General features: G+C 43.7%; 1 protein-coding gene across 2 annotated transcripts in view; it reads left to right on the top strand.

The window, feature by feature from the left end:
* The window catches only part of TTC39B (tetratricopeptide repeat domain 39B), a 128,178-nt gene that overhangs the window by 65,050 nt on the left and 41,450 nt on the right, over window positions 1-21,678 (top strand). Inside the window, exon 1 of one of the 2 annotated variants that reach the window (XM_083185815.1) lies at window positions 8,641-9,002. The exons of the other annotated variant lie outside the window; for it this stretch is intronic. The gene's annotated coding sequence lies outside the window, so the exon portion shown is untranslated. Of the gene's footprint in view, window positions 1-8,640; window positions 9,003-21,678 lie in introns of those variants that run through there. 2 annotated transcript variants of the gene reach the window in all.

Here is a 21,678-nt window from a genome sequence, read left to right on the forward strand (position 1 = left end):
AAGAAACCGCTACACACAGCTACAGCGGAGAAACGCGTCAAGATACAGAGACAAAACTCACTCCAACTGTGAAATCCTTCTCAGCAGCTCCTTTACAAAGGTTTCCGTACCATCTCTCGCTTACCAGCTGATTCAAGCATCAAGCCTCCCCAGCCGTCACAGCACGAACCACGCTAGCCGCACGTCGGCAGAATCACATAAGTCTGGGTGAGTGTACTGGTCCTACTTGCTTCGCAAAGTCTCCGGCAATTCAGCGTGTGTCATCTAAGCTGTTGCCGAGGCAGACAGCTCGCTCTCTGCTCAATATCAAATCAGCTGTTCGTCAACAGGCGACGTCAGCTGGCAGAGGTGCTTGAGCAGTCTGCAGACTGCATCAAATTGTTTATAACCAGGCTGCTATCCATCATCATCTTTAAGCTGGACACCCAGTATTAGAAACCTTGGCTCAAAGGAGAGCACACACCCGCAATTGGGACTATTGGCTGCTGCTACGATTTCACGTTGAGTGTAAATATGTCCATTCATTTATAAATTTTATATTTCTGTTATTATGTATTTATGATTTATTATAATGGTGTTTTATATACTTTTAATATAAAAATAAAAAATTATTTGTACCATCCCCAATCGTTTGGCGCTCTCTGGTTGTGTAGGGTATGAAACACGTGTCAACGTGCAGATATTGACTCGGTGCCCTGGATGATCACTCCGACATGTTTCAATGCATCAAGCGTCTTTTTCAAGGTGGGATATGATTGGTTGCTATAGGCAACAGCGTCATCTCTGAAAACACACATGTTAGTAAATTGTGCACAAGATAGCTATAAAGCAGGACTATACAATGGTCGTTTGAAAATACAGCATTATCTAATGTCCCTTCATATATTTGTCATCTGAAAAATGTATTTTCCATAGTAGCTTCCTTACGAAGTTTTAGACTTTGGGCCTGATTCAGAATTGTATGCAAACCGGATGGCTTGTAGTATGTGCATAACTGGTCTAGGGATATTGGGCCTGATTCAGAGTTCATCACTGCTCTTCAAATGTGTGACTGTATCCAATAAGAAACTTTCCACTTTTTTAGGTTTTATAGCTTTCCAACCTTTATCCTTTGGAACAAATAGAAATGGTTACACCCACAAATCTGTACACTAGGTCTCGTTATACCAAATGTAATGCTTTAATCTTACCCAGCAAACTATTTTGCTCTGGGACCCCATCAGACAATACAAATACCGTATATACTCGAGTATAAGTCGACCCGAATATAAGCCGAGGCACCCAATTTTACAACAAAAAACTGGGAAAACTTATTGACTCAAGTGGGACCCTCACTCGAGTATAGTGGGACCCTCACTCGAGTATAAGCCGAGGGGGGCTTTTTCAGCATAAATTTTTTTCTGAAAAAGTAGGCTTATACTCGAGTATATATGGTAATTACAGGAGGTTACTGCAAAAGGTCATCACATCACATCACATGTGTAGGCAGCAGACCGCACATACATGGCAGCATTGTGGAGGCACAACATGATGGGAGGAGTCTAATATAACTGACAATTCAACAGATTTTTCTGACTTGAATTGAGATTAGAAAAGTCAGCAACATGGGGTCGCAACCCCATGCTGAGAAGGCCGGGACCCAAATTGGGGTCAGGACCCACAGTTTTTGAAACACTGATCTAACCCATTTTGCTTTAATGTATATGGAACTGTATTTTGATACTCAATGCTCTGTTTTATATTTTATGGTCTGACAATTTACCGCTGTTGTCACCTAGACCAGTGATTCTCAACCTCAGTCCTCAAGCACCCCCAACCGTGCATGTTTTCCAGGTCACCCGGCAGGTGCACAGGTGCACTCATTATTCACTGAAAACATTGTAAAAGATCACAGGTGGAGCTAATCATTACACCTGTGATTCTGTGAGGAGACCTGCAAAACGTGCACTGTTGGGGGTACTCGAGGACCGAGGTTAAGAACCACTGACCTAGACTATATTCATAGGCGTGCGCAGCACATCTTATTAGGGGGTGCACAGTAAAAGGAGTGTGCATAGCTCCACCTATTGGGCGTGTCTAACACCGCCAATCAGGCGTGTCTTACATCATCTTTTGGCATTCGCTATAATATAAAAAGTCTCTCAGCCACACCATAATCTCCTGCTTATTTCAGTTGTAATCTTCTAATTACTCTGTGTAACAGTACATGCAAATACAGTCATAAACATATATGGATGGCGCAGGTATTTAGTGATATGACAATGGTCTAGTTCAATTAACAATGCAAACACACATATAATTGATTGATGGTTACTTCTTTAAATGGAATACAGTTCTAAAAAGCAAAAGTCTTTGGTTAAGGGTATTGCTGGTATTGTTAGCAGCAGAGGTGTTCAAAAGGGTGGGGCACAGCATAAGGGGGTGCCTGTGCACCCCTAACACTCAATGTGCGCACACCTATGACTATATTATATTAGATTTCACTGAAACATGTTAGTTACTTGTCATTGTTACAGAGGGCCAGATGTATTAAGCGTCAAAAAGTGATAAACAGCCAGCCAATCAGATCCTAAATGTCATGTTACAGGCTGGGTTTGGAAAATGGCAGCTAAGAGCTGATTGGCTGGTAGTTTATCACTCTCCATTTTATCACTTTTGGAAGCTTGATTCATCTGGCCCTTAGAGAAAGCTGTTTAAAGCAATGATAAGGGAGAAGTGAGCCAGAGGGGAAGTGGCCCATGGCAACCAAATCAGCTGCTCTGTATATTTTATACAATGCAAATTATAGATGTTACTGCAGTGCTGATTGGTTGCCATGGGCCATGTCTCCTCAGGCTTACTTCTCCATTATCACTGTTTTTATACATCTACCACATAGTACTGCAATTTGTCCAATACATCATCTGCTTGAATGGTCACTTATCATTTGTTAGGTGACGGGGCAGCTTCCTCCATTTTCAGCTTGTCCACTATGTATGTAATTGAGGGAAACTCTGCCACCAGGAATCTTTCTATTGTGCTGTACTCTGCACTGTGACAGAAGACAAAGTAGAGAAAAGGATCCTTGGTAATGGTGCTGCATCTATAGTACAGGTGACAGGTGCAGCCTCATTTGGGCAGCTTCGCTTTTGAGTTAGTTTAGACCCCTATGTTGGACATAGTTGCATTATGCTTCTGTTAACAGCCCTCTCTACGGGATTGGTATGTTATTCCCGGTGGTCAAAATCCTGACCGCTGAAATCCTGACATGGGGGGGGGGCAGTGGTTTGAGCCCCCTTTTGCAGGCTCGCTGCGCTCGCCATGCAGCGGGACCAGTGCCTCGGTACGCTCGGCACACTAATTTATTCTCCCTCTATGGGATTTCAGCGTTCGGGATTCTGGTGTCGGGATTTTGACCGCCGTGATTCTGACCGCCAGGATTGTGACTGCATCTCCTCTCTACTGTATGCTGCATTTGTCAGCTATATAGATGAGTATGCATTCACTTGCCTGAGACTTTTTGCAGATCAGTACTTTTTCACCTGTAATAAAGAAGAACCTGTTAGGAAGATTTGTCCATGGTCAGGTTTTGTAGTGGGTTAAATGTCTGTCTCCGCTGAATGTATTTTACATAAATTCTTTCTCCAGCTTGACACTGCATACTGTAGCTGCAATAAATCTAAATGACACCTGGCCCAGGGTGTTTTTTCCAATGAACTTGAGACCATGCACAGGGCAAAATTCAGTTATATAGGGTGGGGTGGGGGTGAGGGCGGTTTGAGCAGACAGGGACAAGAACATAAGTGAAAGTGAGAGAGGGGGAGGAGGAGGGGCTGCCAATAAGGAAGGTCAAGACTGTTACATAAACATTTTCTGTTAGACTTAAATTGACAGACAGCTGAAAGTTTAGTGTACTGACTGGTTATTATGCTAGGGTTTCTATGGTCTCCCCTGTTCCCAGTGGCTACTCTTATCCAAGCCTGTAGGAGAATCTAGAAATATGGTAATGGGTGGTCCCAGATTCAAATACCAAGTAGGTTGGACCCTTGCGCGGTGAAGTTGCATGCCGGAAAGGGGGTGTGGCCTTATGGAAAGGACGCATGGCTTCACAAAAGGGGCGTGGTTTTACACATTAGACCACACACCGTAATGCCCATTGCACGTTTTAGCAAACTCCGTAATACCCATTACACCAGGGGTTTCCAATCTTTTTTGAACCATGGCCCCCTAGAGTATCAGAATTTTTTTTAGGGTTTATAAGTGATTCTTAGGGTCAGTTAAGTGGTCAACGGCATTCTGTTTGCTTCTGTTTGTACACATTATATGATTGGCAGCCACCAGCACTGGTTTTGCCCATAAATAATTATCCAAAAAATTATTTGAATTGGTCCCGGACCAGCAATCCGGGGCACCCCTGCAAGTGTCCCGAAGCACCCAGGGAGCCCCGGCACACCGTTTGGGAACCACTGCATTACACATAAAGCCACATGCTGTAATGCCAAGAATAGAACAGAATTCCTTTATTCGTCTCACAATGGAGAAATTTCAGTGTTAAGGCCCCCATACATTAGGCCGACTTGTCCTTAGGACAAGTCGGACCCAATTCTCCTGTGAGCCGCCTGGCAGCTCCCCGGGAGGCTCACATACAATTTGGCACTTGATGAGCCAGTTTTTACATGTGATAAATCGCTTGTGATTTATCACATGTAAAACAAATGGGGAGCTGCAGGGCGGGCAGCGGCAGTAGTTGGGGCGGGCAGCGGCAGTAGTGGGGGCGGGCAGCAGCAGTAGTGGGGGTGGGCAGCGACAGTAGTGGGGGCGGGCGGCGGCAGAGAGCTCTCAGACAATCACAGAACGGCCGGTCATTTGACAGGTATTTTGAAAATCTAATAGCCGCCACTGTGCGTCCTGTCCCGCAGCGGCAGCGCTGCTATTTGTGATCACAGCATGCCGGCCAGGTCAGCATCACTCGCCGCACCCGCCGGGAACTAATTTGTGAGCCGCCGCCCGCCCCCACTACTGCCGCCGCCCACCCCCACTACTGCCGCCGCCCACCCCCACTACTGCCACTGCTATTTGTTATCACTGCATGCCGGCTAGGTCAGTGTGTCTGCCCGCCGTGCTCCCCCGCCCCCCGGTGTCTGCATGCATATGCCTGACAGGTGGGCAGGCATATGCATAGCATACAGGGAGGTCGGATGATCTTATGTGCTGACCGTCCGACCTCCCTGATCCGGTCCGATGCGCACGGGACCGTGCATCGGATCATATATCACACACCTGCGATTTTGGGGCGATTTCATCCGGTTATCGGCCCAAAGTGCCGAAATCGGATGAAATCGTCCCAAAATCGTATGGTGTATGGGGGCCTTTACAGCAAGGTTCAAGTACAGATAAGAGTAATAGCATAATAATAAGAACACACATAATAAGATAAGATCCAAACAATATAACTCAAGAATCTAGGAACATGCAGGTCTTCTTCAGACCATGACAGTTGTACATTCTAATTGCAGCCGGAAGGAAAGATCTGCGATATCTCTCCATTGAGCATCGAGGATGAAGCAACCTATCACTGAAAGTGCTACACAGATCCGTCAAAACGTTTTTGAGCGGGTGTGAAGCATTATCCAATAATGATGTTATCTTGTTGATCATTCTCCTTTCACCCACAATCTCTACAGAATCCAAAGGCATTCCTAGGACAGAACTGGCCTTCCTTACCAGTCTGTTTAGTCTCTAATTGTCGACTGTTGAAATACTGCTGCCCCAGCAGACCACTCCATAGAATATGGCCGATGCCACTACACAGTTGAAGAAGGTCTTCAGGAGCGCTCCCTGCACTCCAAAGGATCTCAGTCTCCTCAGCAGATAGAGTCTACTCTGCCCCTTCCTATACAGAGCAGCAGAATTATCAGACCAGTCCAGTTTATTATTGAGGTGAAAACCCAGATACTTGTAAGTTCTTGCGATCTCAATATCCATTCCCTGAATGCTCACAGGAGTTGGGGGGGCGGTATGCTGACGTTTCCTGAAATCAACTACCAGCTCCCTAGTTTTCCTCGTATTAAGTGGAAGATGGTTCCCCACACACCAGGTAGCCAAGTTCTGCGCAAGTTCTCTGTACTCCCTATCGTCACCCTCTACGATAAGGCCCACAATAGCAGAGTCATCAGAGAACTTCTGCAGATGACAGGTTGATGAATTGTATGTGAAATCTGCAGTATAGAGAGTAAAGAGAAATGGTGCCAAAACTGTTCCCTGCGGCGCCCCTGTACTACAGATAATAGTATCGGACTGGCACTCCTTGGTCCTCACATACTGTGGACAGTTTGTAAGGTAATCCAGGATCCAGGTGATTAGATGATGATCCACCCCCGAGTCAACCATTTTCTCCCCCAGGAGCATGGGCTGAATGGTATTAAAAGCACTGGAGAAGTCAAAGAACATTATTCTCACAGAGGCCCCAGCTCTCTCCAGATGAGATTACACATTGCGCCACACATCATGATGCCAGGGGGGGGGGGGTGAATTGCGCGTTGCCAAGGTGGGGAGGGAATTGCTCCTTGCTCAGGGGAGGGAATTGCTCCTTGCCTAGGGGGAGTGAGACCGACAGCCACTGGACGCACATAAGTTAAAGAAATCATAGCCGGGCAGAGAGCTGTGCACTGCCTGGCTGTGTAGTCCAAGCAGGTCCATCGATATTTTAAATTCTCCTGCTGGAACGCAAGCCAATAGGAGCTGGACCACCCCTTCGATTCGCCTATGCTCATGGGGTCTGGTTTGACCCTTATCCCCCCCCCCCCATTGCCACTACCCTTTTATAGAAAGCAAATTCCACAAAGAACTTTCTATCACTAGTTCTGTGTCAGCACTGCTCGCTGTCACAGCTTGCAAAAAGCATTGAATACACCCCACTGTGTGCTGCATTGAGGGGAGATAGCCGTTACTACTGTGTGTGAGTGTGAGTGGTTTCGTGTCCTGCATGTGAGGTGTCGCACACATCTCTGTACTGGCCAGGGTTGGCCGCTGCTGTTTTTTTTTTTTTCTTCCTGGCTGTGCACACCGTAATGTATTTCGCTGCGCACACCAGGGCTGGATACACACTAGGCAATATGTTATGTCATCAGCAATATCTTCTGTTGGTCCTACATGCATAGCAGACTGTGATTGTGTTTAGTGAAGGCCATGCTGCTGAATGCTTCCGAGTCCCGTTGCCAGGGCTGCCATCAAAAATTTTGGGGCCCAGGACTGACACCCACTGTGGGTGTATAAAAATAAACACATTGGTGGGCAGTGGGCACGCATTCTCTTCCCTCCGTCAGGCACTTTTAATGAATTTTCTTCTTAGGGCCGGGGTCAGGCAGGCCCTCTCTCCTCCATATGATGCAGCATGCAGCAGCAAGTCTCCTGACTGTGGTGCCGCTGCGCTGCTCTTCGGTTGTCCCACATGGCGTGACGTCATTATGTCACGCCACGGTCGGGGCTTCCTTTCCAGAGTTGGCGGCGGCCGGCTTCTCATTGGAGGATGATGTGACTGCGCAGTCACAATGGGCCTTATTCTAGTTCACTCTTAGAGGTAAATTCCTTCTCAAATGGACAAAACCATGTGCACTGCAGGTGGGGCAGATGTTAATTGTGCAGAGAGAATTAGATTTGGGTGGGGTTTTTCTTCAAAGTGAGATCTATATTGCAGTGTAGAAATAAAGCAGTCCGTATTTTCCCTGCACAGAAACAAAATAACTGATAAAGTTGAGCAAGATAAATGAGAATGTTTCAAAGCTTTGACAGACAGGAAGTGAAGCGAGAGTAAGTACCAACCATTAAACTTCAGTCATTTTTCAAATACAGCCCGTAACATGGCAGGAGCTGTTTGATTGGTACCATAGGCGTGCGCAGCACATTTTATTAGGGGGTGCACCATCAAACGTCTCTGCGTAGCTCCAGCTATTGGGCGTGTCTAACATCACCAATCAGGCGTGTCTTCCGTCATCTATTGGCACTCGCTACAATATAAAACGTTTTAGCCACACCATAATTTCCTGCCTATTTCAGTTTTAATCTTCTAATTACTCTGTGTAACAGTACATGCAAATACAGTCATAAACATATATGGATGACACAGGTATGTAGTGATATGACAATGGTCTAGTACAAGTAACAATGCAAACACATTATTGATTTATGGGCGCTTCTTTAAATGGAATGCTGTTTTAAATAGCAAAAGTCTTTGTTTAAAGGTATAGCTGGTATTGCTAGCAGCAGGGAGTGTTCATAAGTGTGGGCACAGCATTAGGGGGTGCCTGTGCACCCCTAACACTCAATGTGCGCACACCTATAATTGGTACTGTACTTTATCTCTCTCTATCACTCTACACGGCTTAATACATCTACCCCAACAAATGATATTTGTTTGTTTAAATGCTGCTCTTCCTGTTATATGAAGTCTGATGCTTTTCAGTTCTTATTTCTTGCTTATTAACAGACATCTCCCTAAGGACAGAAGCAATGTGTTTTATTTACATCATTCACAGTGTAAAACCTGAATGGATTAATGTGCATGATTACTTTTTAGGCTGTGTGCGAGTACTGCAGATATCCAGGCACCAATAAAGTGTGTGTGTGCTCCTTTAGCCCTGTAGTTGGAGAGATGGATTATATTAGGCTGCATCACAGATTGGTGAAATCTCCCAGCATCCCTCCTGAGCAAAGACGAAACAGCATCATCCAGTGTACCAGCATCGACCTGCTGCTAATTCTGTTGACATTTGCTTCAAGTGCTGTGATGGGGATCCCCTGCCAGGCCAGCTGCTACTTTGTGAATGTCGCTCCTTCAGTAGTTCTTCGTGATTAATTTATAACTGGCCAATTGGTACCTGAACATAAAAGTACAGTGTATGGATTTATGCATACATACATAATCTAAATATCCTGGTGCCAGTGGGAGACCTGAGTAAGCAGGATCCAACCTGCATTGGGAAATCGCCTTTCTCCTTCCAAAACCTGACTGCAGATTTCACTGTGTAAGTATAGTACCTGATTCTGCATTGCCACAGTTTTGTTATGATCGAAAATAACTTGTACTGTAGATCTGCCTGTTCACCTTCACGTTTCACCTTGGAAATGACTGGAAGGAGATTCATGTAAATTCCTTCTAAAAAGCATTGCAGAATGACATGACTAGGTGTGATTTTTATGGGTTTTATATTCCTTTCTTGACATGTTTGTCTCTGCTATTCTGTTTACCTGCTGCCTCATGCACAAGGTCTCCTTTCTCATGCTCTGTAATCCTTGTCAGTACCTGCATACGTTATGTGTCATTACATTGTACATGTGTTTATAAAATAAGCCAGGAAGCATCTACCTTGTTTTCATACTAGTGAGACTGGTAGGTCATATGCAAGGAGCATCTGCACTTCCTCCATGTACCCTCCCTCTGCTTACATCCTCATCAGGGACCTTTTATTTTCTTGCATGCATCAACTTGAATAGAATCTATGGGGGGAGGGATGATGTCAATTCAGGCTTCTGCAGCAGAAATATGCTCTGAAAATCCTAACAAGAACGGCCTGGTCTTTTAGAATCCAACAAAATAAAATTAGCTTCTCAGTAGCTGGGAAAAGTAATCGTTCAATCAGTGAAAGTTGATAAGCTGCATAAGAGTAGTAGATAACGAGAGCCCTCCGGCATTAATGTTGAGCAGTGTTGGGAAGTGCAATAGGCTGGCCATCTATGTACTGAGCCAGCAGCAGCAGCCCCATCACGTCACATTCAGCACTGAATCTGCTATTTCTGTTTGTTTTTCTTATTGTTGTTGTTTTTATTTTGCTTTACGCTATATTCTAAACCTACAGAGATATTGTCCATGTGATGAAGATAGACTCACGTGGCGTATGGAGGTGTGATGTGCAGTAATTAAATACAGAGGATTTTTTTTTTTAAAGTTTCTTTATATAGCACACACATATTACGCAGCACTTTATAGAGAATATTTGAACATTCACATCAGATTTTTAGATTGTGGGAGGAAACTGGAGTACCCGGAGGAAACCCACGCAAGTACTGGGAGAATATACAAACTCTGCACAGTTAGGGCCATGGTGGGAATAGAACCTATGTCCTAAGTGCTGTGAGGCAGTAATGCTAAGCATTACACCATCTGTAGGATGTGGTGTGTTGGAGTATTAACTGGGTATTCAGCTGGTCTAGTAGGAGATAACCCGCAGGATAACAGTGCTTTCCACATTAACCCTTTTACAAGGCTTGAGTGTTTTACACCTACTATATAGGGGAAAGCTATCGAATTTACTGGTTTCGGACTTTGGAATTAATGTGCTTGTTGATCTTCTAGTCTGTGGTGTTAATTTTTTTTTTTTTTTTTTTCCTGGTCAGGTGGGATCTTTTAGATAGAATATTGGCAAAATAATGTTATTTTGTAAAATATATAAGTAAATCGCTTCATCATGGCACATAGGAAGAGAATTTCAGAATTTTTTTCTGTAATCATTCCTGTAGTATAGCCAAAATATAACTTTACTACTTTGGCTTTTACCCCCTTTCACAGTGAGCGAAAAACTGCCAGATGACCTAGCTCCTTGCTCAGTGTTAGAGGGTCTACATGGGTCTGTATTAGTGTTTCAACCCTGGTTGCAACAAGGGTTATTCCCGGGCCCAACCCAGGTAACCTTTAGTGTGAAAGGCATGACCCCAGTCACATTGACCCAGTGTATGCCTATAAGGAGCTGATTGGTGGCCTCAGCACTTGCAGATGGTACCATCTCCAAGGGCCCACTGTTAAAGACCTAGGTCACTGGAAGGCCCAAGTCTGATGTGAAAGGCCTGGTCCATCCGCCAGTGTGAGAGGGGTAAGCAATCTAAAACTCTGCTTCTACGCCATGTTCACTGGCCTGGGTCCGAGCTGGGTTTTTGGTGTTAAAGTGGTATTTGTATTGAAATATCAGGAATCTACAGAATGGGGCATTATTGCTGATGGTGAGGTAAGACAGTGATTCTGAGTGCAGTGGTGCTTTTGCAAGCGATAACGGGATGAAATGAACATAGTGGGTACCTTCACACTGAGAACATGAAAGCTAATTCGCTGGGCTAGTCAGCTGATCACAAGGATTGTAACAACCTATTGACTTGTAAGAAACGGTAGTTGTAAAGCACACTCAAACCCTTGTGTAAGTTAATTTGAAAACATGGCGGTATTTAATGGTAGATAATGCTTTATTATCGAGACTAACGCAAGGTCATAAGTAGCATACATGAAAACCATACAGTACACTACAAATTATGCACTAGCAAATGTTGTATGAAATTATTCTGTAAAGGTGACCACTGGGTGGTTTCCATGTCTGTATTGAGATTCAGTAGTCATAGGTAAGTTCTGTCTTATGCCTTTTGTGGGGATCTGTATGATAGGTCAACATGCATTAGGTTTACAGGCACAAAAGGTTAAGATGTAAATGTTGTAAAAGTTTATGGTCAACATGACAATGGTCTACACACGCATGGTCAACAAGTTTTTTGGGCTTATTTTTTTTTTTTCAACTTTAGCATTTAACATCCATGTGGAGTACGATTAGAAATAGTGCCCAATGCTTGGCGATGTACTCCGTACATTTTGAACTAGATAACAACGCTTCTAGTTTACATCTCATGTGATGCGCTACAACAGCGTTCGTTTTGAACTAGTTGCGATGCAATCTCATGCAAAAAGTTTGTGCTGCACATACTTTTTGTACTTTGTGAAGTAATGTGTGTGGGAGCGCGCTTCGCAAGCCCAATATGCACTGTGTGTTTGCACCTTTTGACTTGTATACCTTTTTCATGTTTACATATTGACCCTGTTGAATTTTTTTTTTGTCTCAATTGACCTATTGACTGTCAACCTATTTCTGGTCAAAACAATGATCCAGTCCCCTTTCATGGAAAAACCATTACAGTAAAGGTCCATACACACTGGCCAATCATCGTTGAAGGGAAAGCCGCTCAGTGCATACACACTGAGTTGCTTTCCCCCTGCCCGGCACCGTCAGCGGGGGGAGGACGGCTTTGCATAGAGCAGCGCTATGCAAAGCCAGCCACAAAGCCGCTCACGGCTTTCCCAGCGATGATGTGGGAGCTCGCATGACCGCTCATCGTCGGGCCGTACACACTGGGGGGCTTTGAGCTGAAAGCCGCTCAAAACACCCAAGTTAATAACCAATTCCAATAATTTAATTCTAAAAGGTGCAAATACACTATTTATCAGGTGAAATTTATAAACCTAAAGTTAAAGCTTTAGCCTCCTGCTATATGAAGGGATAAATAAAGGCGTTCATAAATTTGCTGTGATGGCCTATCCATCAGAAATTCATTTAGACTGATCTATTTCAAGTTAGTGGGTCAGATGTAACGCAGTTTGTCTCCGGCACCTGTATGGAATCCCGACCAAACCTTCTTTTTTTTTTTTTTTAACAAGGCCGTCATTTACAAGGCAAAACCATGACTCTTTTAGAAAAGAAAAAAAAAAATCAGAATTTGGCTGGCATTCCTCACTGCCGCCATACTTGCACCACATTACATCCGGCCTAAAATCTGATTGCCACGTTCAGCAATATGTGTACTACAGTAACTACACAAAGGTCAAAATGTATTGTTTTGTGCATTATGAAATACAGATTTCTAAATGTAACTATTTGGGATTAAACTGCCCTGGGTTTATTTATTGTAGTTTGGACTGTTTTGATGAAGCAGATGTGGGATTAATTGCTGATCTCTTAGCTGTGTATTAACTGCTAGAATAAATTGGGACACACGAGTCACAAATCATGAACTGGAAAGCTGATCGAGTATCTCTCCTTAAAGAACTGTCTAGTTCAAGACTAGAAGTCTAGGCTGTTCAAAGGTTTAGTTGTTAAATTCCTTGAAATTAGTTACAATTATAAAACCTTGCATCTAACATATTTTTGACCTTGATGACTTTTGGTCTGGTCAACATGTGCAGTGATAATCCCTCCAGAATGGAATGGATCATTTCTGGCCAGTAATACCAAGGCTAGATGAGTTGCTTTAACCCAGTGAGTGCATTATTGCCCAGTACTGCCTTGTTCTGATGGGACTTAAGCTGGGTACACATATGTACAATTTCATTTTTCTTGCGACCGTTCGATCGACCGAATACACGTTCGGCCGTCCAAAACATACGACCGTTCTGCGCGTACACATATGTAGAATTTTACTTGCGACGTCCGATGTACTCCCGTCCAAACAATCGCAAGAAGAAGTATATGAGAGACCCTGTAACCCTTTGCCTGCTGTTTTAACTAATGTGTGTTTAATGCCTCACTGCCCAACACTTTAGAGGCATCACTTTAAGACATTAATCAATGTTGAAGTTTTAATAGTGTGTTATGGTGCCCTGCAAAGAGCTTCCAGCCCACTCTATTAAAACTTCAACATTGATTAATGTCTTAAAGTGATGCCTCTAAAGTGTTGGGCAGTGAGGCATTAAACACACATTAGTTAAAACAGAAGGCAAAGGGTTACAGGGTCTCTCATAATGCAGCATACCACCGTGCTTTGTCAAACTGTCAAGCATATCGATCGAACATGCGTACACACTTCACTTTTGTTCCGATATGGAGCCGTCCTGTCGGATGAAATATTAAGCAGCAAAGAACCTTCGACCGACCGACCGACCGTGGACGGCCAAGAGCGTTTTTGGCCGTTTATCGATCGCACAGCAGCAATTGGGACAGCGTACACACCTATACAATCGAACGGCCGTTTGCCCCCAGATTGGAAGAACGGCCCGACGATTATATATGTGTACCTAGCTTTAGGGGCAGATTTATTAAGCTTGGAGAAGAGATAAACTGGAGATAAAGAGGAGAAAAGGTAAAAGGAGATAAAGCACCAGCCAATCAACTCCCAACTGTCTTTTTCAAACACAGCTGATTGGCCGGTGCTTTATCTCCTTTTACCTTTTCTCCACTTTATCTCCAGTTTATCTCTTCTCCCAGCTTAATAAATCTGCCCCTTATACAGGAAATCTAAATACTGTAGTAAGCAATGTTCACCTGCCACAATGATTTTGGCCTGGAGCAGTAACTGCAGCTTATCAGTGATACTGTGAGTTGTGCAGTGCTGCTTTAATAATACAAGGGGATTGTGGGCGTTTTCAGTAATGATAAGAAAGCTGCTGTAACAGGGTACGGGCCAGATGTAGCAAGCTTCAATAATTGATAAAATGGAGAGTGATAAACAGCCAGCCAATCAACTCCTACCTGTCATGATGAGGCTGGGTTTGAACAATTGACAGGTAGGAGTTGATTGGCTGTTTATCACTCTCCATTTTATCACTTTTTGAAGCTTGATACGTCTGGTCTTTAGTGAGACAGCTCTTAGTTATGGGCTGCTGCTATAGGAAGAAAGAAGTAGTTTGCAGTATCTTGGTAATGGATGCAGAACTGTTCTAGTAGTTACTCTTCTATTGGCTGGTTGCTTGATTTTCAGGGCATTTTCTTTTAGTATAATTATCTGAAATTAGCCAATGTGCTTTTATAGCGGCATTATCAGCGCCTTTGCTTGTAATAAGATTTATGGAAGATCGCATTAAACACAGAATGCCGGTGGGTTTTTTTTCCCATCAATTTCATGTAATGAGTGTGTACAATTTTTGCACATAGAATTAGAGGTTTCTCTATAAGGCTCCTTTTTCACCCCTTTTGTGTCCAAATGCAGAGCAAATCTGCATGTGTTTAACCTGCATGCAATGCATTTGTGTATGCTTCTGGTAAGAGTTTGCATGCCAGGTACAGAATATACTTGGTGTCTTGATATTGGCTTATGTTAAGAACACAAACCCTTTTCAATGTGTGGCATGGTTCCCATGCATTTAAATGTTAATTTCATATCAATTAGGTTACTATTCTGTTCTTGTAATAAATTTAGACCACCTCTACCTATTCTGGTATCAGGGCGGGCAACAGAAATCTTGGGGTCCCATAGACTAATACCCCCAAACACTATAAATTCCCCCATGCTGGGACATAGAGCGCAGTCCACAGGGCACTTGCAGTTTATTACACTGATGCACTCCCTCACCTTGCGGCTTGTGCTTTATTGCACTGATGCACTCCCTGGCCTGTATTAAGCTAACGCGCTCCCTAAACCTAGCCCCCCCCCCTGCAGCCTTATCTAAACCCCCCCCCCCATTAGTGCTTAACCCTCTTACACTACAGCCTACCCTTACAGCCTCCTGTAGCTTATTCCAACTATATATATATATATATATATATATATATATATACACATACACACACACTCTTATCTTTGAAACATCCCCAAAGTGTAATCTGGCTGAGCAGGCTAGACACTGGGGCTTATAGTGTACGGGTACTACATACCTACATGGCATTGGCCTCACCTTCTCCATGTCTCATAATAGGTCCTTGAACATTTTCAGCTCCAGAAACTTAGGCCATTATACCAGCCCTGACTAACACTAGTTCTACCTGATACTTAAAGACCATGCCTCCTTTTTTTATTGACAATTAAGTTGCCATTTGTGGTTGGTTAGCAGAGATCAGGGGTCCCGGGTATGGTTACCACCTGTCCGCAGCTAATAGCTTCCTATTCCCTGACAATGTATAGTCTAGGAATGCCACCGCTCTGGACTCAGGTCCTAATTACCGGACTGTCTGGAGTAATTCCCGGATGGGTGGTGGTAACCCTAGTCCCATGAACTTTGCTTTCATCCCACATCAATGTTAAGTAAATAAAATGTCTGTCATTTGTAGTACAAAACCAAATGTGTGCTGGAAACCTCCTACCCAATGTCTCTGAGACAAAATACCCACAGGGCTTTATTCAAAGTGTTATTGAAAAAGGGTTGAGACCTGTTCTTTGGATTTTACTTTTCTCATACTGCACCCAGAGGTCCTCCGCTCTGAATGAGCCCCTGACATTAGACTTTAGAAAGTGTGCTCATATGTTGGTGTCTGGTCGCTGCGGACAAGTCACTGAAGCTGCCCATACACGTGCGATGTGCACCGTGCTTTGTAAACTAGATTGCATCGCATCTAGTTCAAAATGTATGCGAAGTGCTAAAGCACCATTCGTTTTGAAGTAGATCCAATGCAATCTAGTTCAAAAAGTACAGGCAGCACATCCCATCGCACTGTGTATGGGCCGCATAAGTGAGGTGCTGAGGCTGTGATATTACAGAGTGCTGTGTGGTGGACAGCCTACTCATAGCAGGAACACAGACTAGACAGAAATAGATCTGCTTTGCACAAAAAATAATAGAAGGCTCTGCTTTCTGCACTAGATTCAAGGCAGGGCTCTACTTGGCCTGCAAGCCACCACTCGCTAACTGAGAAGTCTTTTATTTGTACACGACATTACTGTACTAGAACACATACTGTACGCTTATATATGAAAAGCCTCCCAAGTCTATATTTTCCATGTCCTTTTCATTATACCACTTCGTACTTTGCTACACAAAAAAACCAAGTATTTAATTTTGATTATGTTCTTATGTTTGTGTTAGCAATACATGGTGCCTACATTGGGCCTGATTCCCCTTTGTTAGCAAAGCAAAAAAAGACAAAGCCATATTGCACTGCAGGTGGGGCTGATGTAATGTGCAGAGTGAGTTAGATTTGGGTTGGTTATATTTTTTTTCCATGCAGGGTAAATACTGGCTGCTTTATTTTTACATTGCAATTAAAATTTCAGTTTTTATCCCACCCACATAAAAATGTATGCATGTGTCATCTGCCTCACCTGCAGTGCAATATGGTTTGCCATGATATGTGCCTTTTTTGTGTTGCTAAAAAAGCTGAATCCACCCCATTGAGTGAGTCCAAATACTGGGGCCGATTCATGCAGCGACCTGAATTTGTCCCCAGCCCAGATGGTCAGGGTTTGCGCATGTGCAAACCCTGGCAGCGAACGGCTTTGGCGAGTTACACACTCACCGGACCATTCACTGAGGGTGGATACAGGGCTGGACCAGGGGAACAGCCAGTGTTTTTGGATGTCCCCATATAAATGCTGGGCGTTTCCCATGGGTATGCGCACGCGCATGCTGGGCGTTTCCCATGGGTGGCGGGTGGATGATGGATACAGGGCTGGACCAGGGGAACGGCCAGTGTTTTTGGATGTCCCCATATAAATGCTGGGCATTTCCCATGGGTACGCACACGTGCTGATGGCGGGTGGCTGATGACGTCACTGGACGTCAGCTGTCCACCCTGTCTCTGTCCCAGCGCTCGTAAATAAGTGAGTTCAGACTAACTTTTATTTGCAATGGGAGAAGAAATGTGTTTTCGTACACATTCCCTCTCGCATCCGAGGGAATAAAGCAGCTGCATCTGAGGGGATTCGGCGGCAGGCAGGGGTGGGCTTTGGACAGCCGCCGTTTTGCGACTCGCAGCTTAAGAACACTAGCAACCTGACTAGATTGGTCATGCATGCATGATCTAAATCGCCCAGGGATTGCAACGTGCAGCCCCGGGCATCGTTATGGCCCCTACACACAGAGCAGTGTAGGGACATTTAAGTCTCTTCTGTACCCTCCCCCTCCTCCCCCACCGGCTACCATCAGTGCACAAGAACTTGCCTCCTACTTTAAGGACAAGATTGATAACATCCGAGATGAAATGGTATGCTCCACAATCTCTAACCCTCTTTCTGCCACACCTGAACCCTCTGGCACTTTCTCTTCGTTTGAGCCCACAAATGAAAAGGAAGTATCCGCACTCTTCTTATCCTCTTACTCTACTACCTCTCCTCTCGATCCTATACCTGCGCAAGTCATTAAAAATCTATCTCCTGTGCTTATTCCAACCTTAACTAAAATCTGCAATCTCTCTCTTGCTACTGGTACTTTTCCGTCTCTGCTCAAACATGCAGCGATTACTCCCATTCTGAAAACACACAATTCTGACCCTAACTCTCTCTCTAACTATCGTCCTATCTCTCAGCTCCCATGCCTCTCCAAGCTACTCGAGAGACTTGTTTACTCTCGCCTCACAAACTTTCTTAACTCCAACACCCTATTAGACCCGTTTCAGTCAGGCTTTCGCTCTCAACACTCCACTGAGACAGCACTGACTAAAGTGGTGAATGATCTGGTAACAGCTAAGTCTAAAGGCCATTACTCACTGCTTATTCTTCTAGATCTTTCTGCTGCGTTTGACACTGTAGATCACACTCTCCTTTTACAAACACTACACTCCCTAGGTCTTAATGATACAGCCCTTTCCTGGTTCACATCTTATCTATCTGATCGCTCTTTCACTGTTCGCTTCTCTGACTCTATTTCCTCTTCACTACCTCTGTCAGTCGGAGTTCCGCAAGGCTCAGTCTTAGGTCCTCTGCTTTTCTCAATCTATACCTCCTCACTTGGCAAACTAATCAGCTCCTTCGGATTTCAGTATCACTTATATGCGGATGATACTCAAATCTATCTATCAACCCCAGAGTTGTCACCAGTGGTTTTGGGCCGAGTCTCTGAATGTCTCTCTGCCATCTCACTTTGGATGTCTTTTCGCCAACTCAAACTCAATATTTCCAAAACTGAATTACTTATATTCCCGCCAACTAAGAACAGTTACCATCCTGATATCTCCATCACTGTTGACAACTCGACAATCTACCCTACCCCACTAGCTCGTTGCTTAGGGGTCACCCTCGACTCTGACCTGTCCTTTGTTCCCCACATTCAATCTGTCTCCAAATCATGTTACATGCATCTAAAAAACCTATCCAAAATACGACCGTATCTCACACAAGACACTACTAAATCTCTTATCCATGCACTCATTATATCCCGCATTGATTATTGCAATAGTCTCCTAACTGGACTTCCCAAGAACAGACTCTCACCACTGCAATCCATTTTAAATGCTGCTGCTAGGCTGATCTTCCTTGCAAGACGCTCATCGTCTGCTGATCCGCTCTGCCAGTCCCTCCATTGGTTGCCTGTATATTACCGTATTCAATATAAAACACTTCTACTTGCATATAAAGCTATTAACCATACTGCACCAGCATATATCTCTGCACTTATCACACAATATCTCCCATCTCGACCACTCCGCTCTGCACAAGATTTGCGTCTCTCATCTGAGCGGATCACTAGCTCCCATCCACTATTACAGGACTTTCATCGGGCTGCTCCCATCCTATGGAATGCCCTTCCATGCACAATTAGACTCTCCGCTAGCCTCCAAACTTTCAAGCGTTCCCTGAAAACTCACCTCTTCAGGCAAGCCTATCATATTTAAGTTCTACACGCATAACCCTCTGAGGCACTTATGTATTATATAGCTTCCCTTCTGGACTTGTAACTTGTTGGGACTGCTATGCTATTACTGATGCCTGTCCTTGTGTTTCCTTCCTATATACCTAATAGATTGTAAGCTTGCAGCAGGGCCCTCTAACCACCAAGTCTGTCTGTTACCCAGTTTGTTTTATCACTGTCTACTATTGTAAAGCGCAACGGAATCTGCTGCGCTATATAAGAAACTGCAAATAAATAAATAAATAAGTGATCTAGTCAAATTAAGTCAGATCGCTTTGAAAATTACACAGAATCACTACTTGTGATTTTACTACTTGTACTAGTGGCACAAATTGCAATGTTTCCATATACAGTAGTACAGATTATTTTTAGTCCTAATACGTTGCCGAATGACAGGCTGGAAAACGTAGTCGTTATGTAGAAGCAGTATATGAAACGTCTTCATGTGCAAGAACTTTAATATGTTTTAAAGTATGGTCAAAATACCGTTGTAAATAAGATTTGGCTTTATTATCAAGTGAGCTGATTGACCTCAAACATCAGAGCTTTCTGTGGATGCTAATGGAATTCCCAGTCCTTCGACTTGGTAAATTACACTTCCCAGAATTCAGAGTTATTTAGATAGCGCACAAATATTCCGCAGCGCATTACAGAGAATATGTTAGCACTCACATCAGTCCCTGCCCCTGTGGAGCTTACAATCTATATTCCCTACTACATATACGTGCACACACAGACATTCTAGGGTTAATTTCATTGGGAGACAACCTACCAGTATATTTTTGGAATGTGGGAGGAAACCAGGGTACCTGGAGTAAACCCACGCACAGGGAGAATATACAAACTCCACACAGTTAGGGCCATGTTGGGAATCAAACTCATGACCTCAGTGTTGTGAGGTAGTAATGCTAAACATTATACGGGTTACATCTATACAAACCTCTTCAACATCTTCCCAGTTAATTGTTCATAGCCAGTGGTGTTTTTTACCTATGGACTGCAGGACTGTGAGAATGCACTGGCTTCACTGTGACTGGCAGTGACTTCATGAAAAAAGGTGTGCTTTCAATGGAACAGCTGAATTATGCTGCTACCATTATATCCAGTCTGTGATACTGCTACTACAGTGCAGCTAATTAAACTGTTACATTGCTACAGTTACAGCTATCTCAGTGGATTTAAAAAAAAAAAAAAAAAAAAAAAAAAATATATATATATATATATATATATATATATATATATATATATATATATATATATATATATATATATATATATATATATATATATATATATATATATATATATATATAGGGGCGGACCAGCACTCTTTCCCAGCTATGCTGCTCGCTCCGGTGCCTTCCAATACAATGGTAGAGGCTGAAGAACAACGGTGGCACTCGGAGACTTGTGAAAAAGTTATTTTATGTAGTCATAAAAATGTGCAAATAACAGACCGACGTTTCGGGGATGAAACCCCGTTTTCAAGGTGCAGAGTGTACACTCTGCACCTTGAAAACGGGGTTTCATCCCCGAAACATCGGTCTGTTGTGTTATATATATATATATATATTCCAATTATCCCTCCACGGATTGGGGGGATTTGAACACTCTCCTTAGAAAGAAATAAAGTCACTGGTTTTGTGTAAAAATAGCACAATCTTGCAATTTATTTCAGCATGTTAGTTCTCATCTAGCCCCGACGTTTCGGTCCATGCTCAGACCTTTATCAAGGAGCTAACGCCTCAGCCCTGGAGAAGACGTGGCTGATCCTGTCTTCTCCAGGGCTGAGGCGTTAGCCATAGGTAAACGCTGATGACTCATCGCAAAAGCTCCTTGATAAAGGTCTGAGCATGGACCGAAACGTCGGGGCTAGATGAGAACTAACATGCTGAAATAAATTGCAAGATTGTGCTATTTTTACACAAAACCAGTGACTTTATTTATTTCTAAGGAGAGTGTTCAAATCCCCCCAATCCGTGGAGGGATAATTGGATTGTAATTGAGGGGCATGGTTTACATGTTTTCTCTTTTGAACACCCCTAAAGTTGTCTCTAATTCAGTGCGAGTGTGGTCTCACTTTGGTGTGTATATATATATATATATAAGTATGCAAGGCGGCGGCACTCACTCACAACAAATAAACTGAGTCCACTCAGTAATTCATATAAACGTTTTCGGTTTACTTAACCGTCATCAGATATAAAGAAAAAAGTGTACAACTCACCCAATATATACATGTGTCTCACCCCAATCTCGTGTGCTCTCCGTGTGTGCCGGGTCCCCTCCCTTCTCCCGTCCGACCTTCCGGTCTGCGGTGCAAGGGGGAAAGCAATCCGACTGTAGCTCCGGTAACCATGGCAATGGTAAACAATTCGCGTATGTTTCGTACTCTGGCT

Source organism: Crinia signifera, chromosome 1, assembly GCF_055691185.1.
Source record: "Crinia signifera chromosome 1, ASM5569118v1, whole genome shotgun sequence".
NCBI classification, from domain to species: Eukaryota; Metazoa; Chordata; class Amphibia; order Anura; family Myobatrachidae; genus Crinia; species Crinia signifera.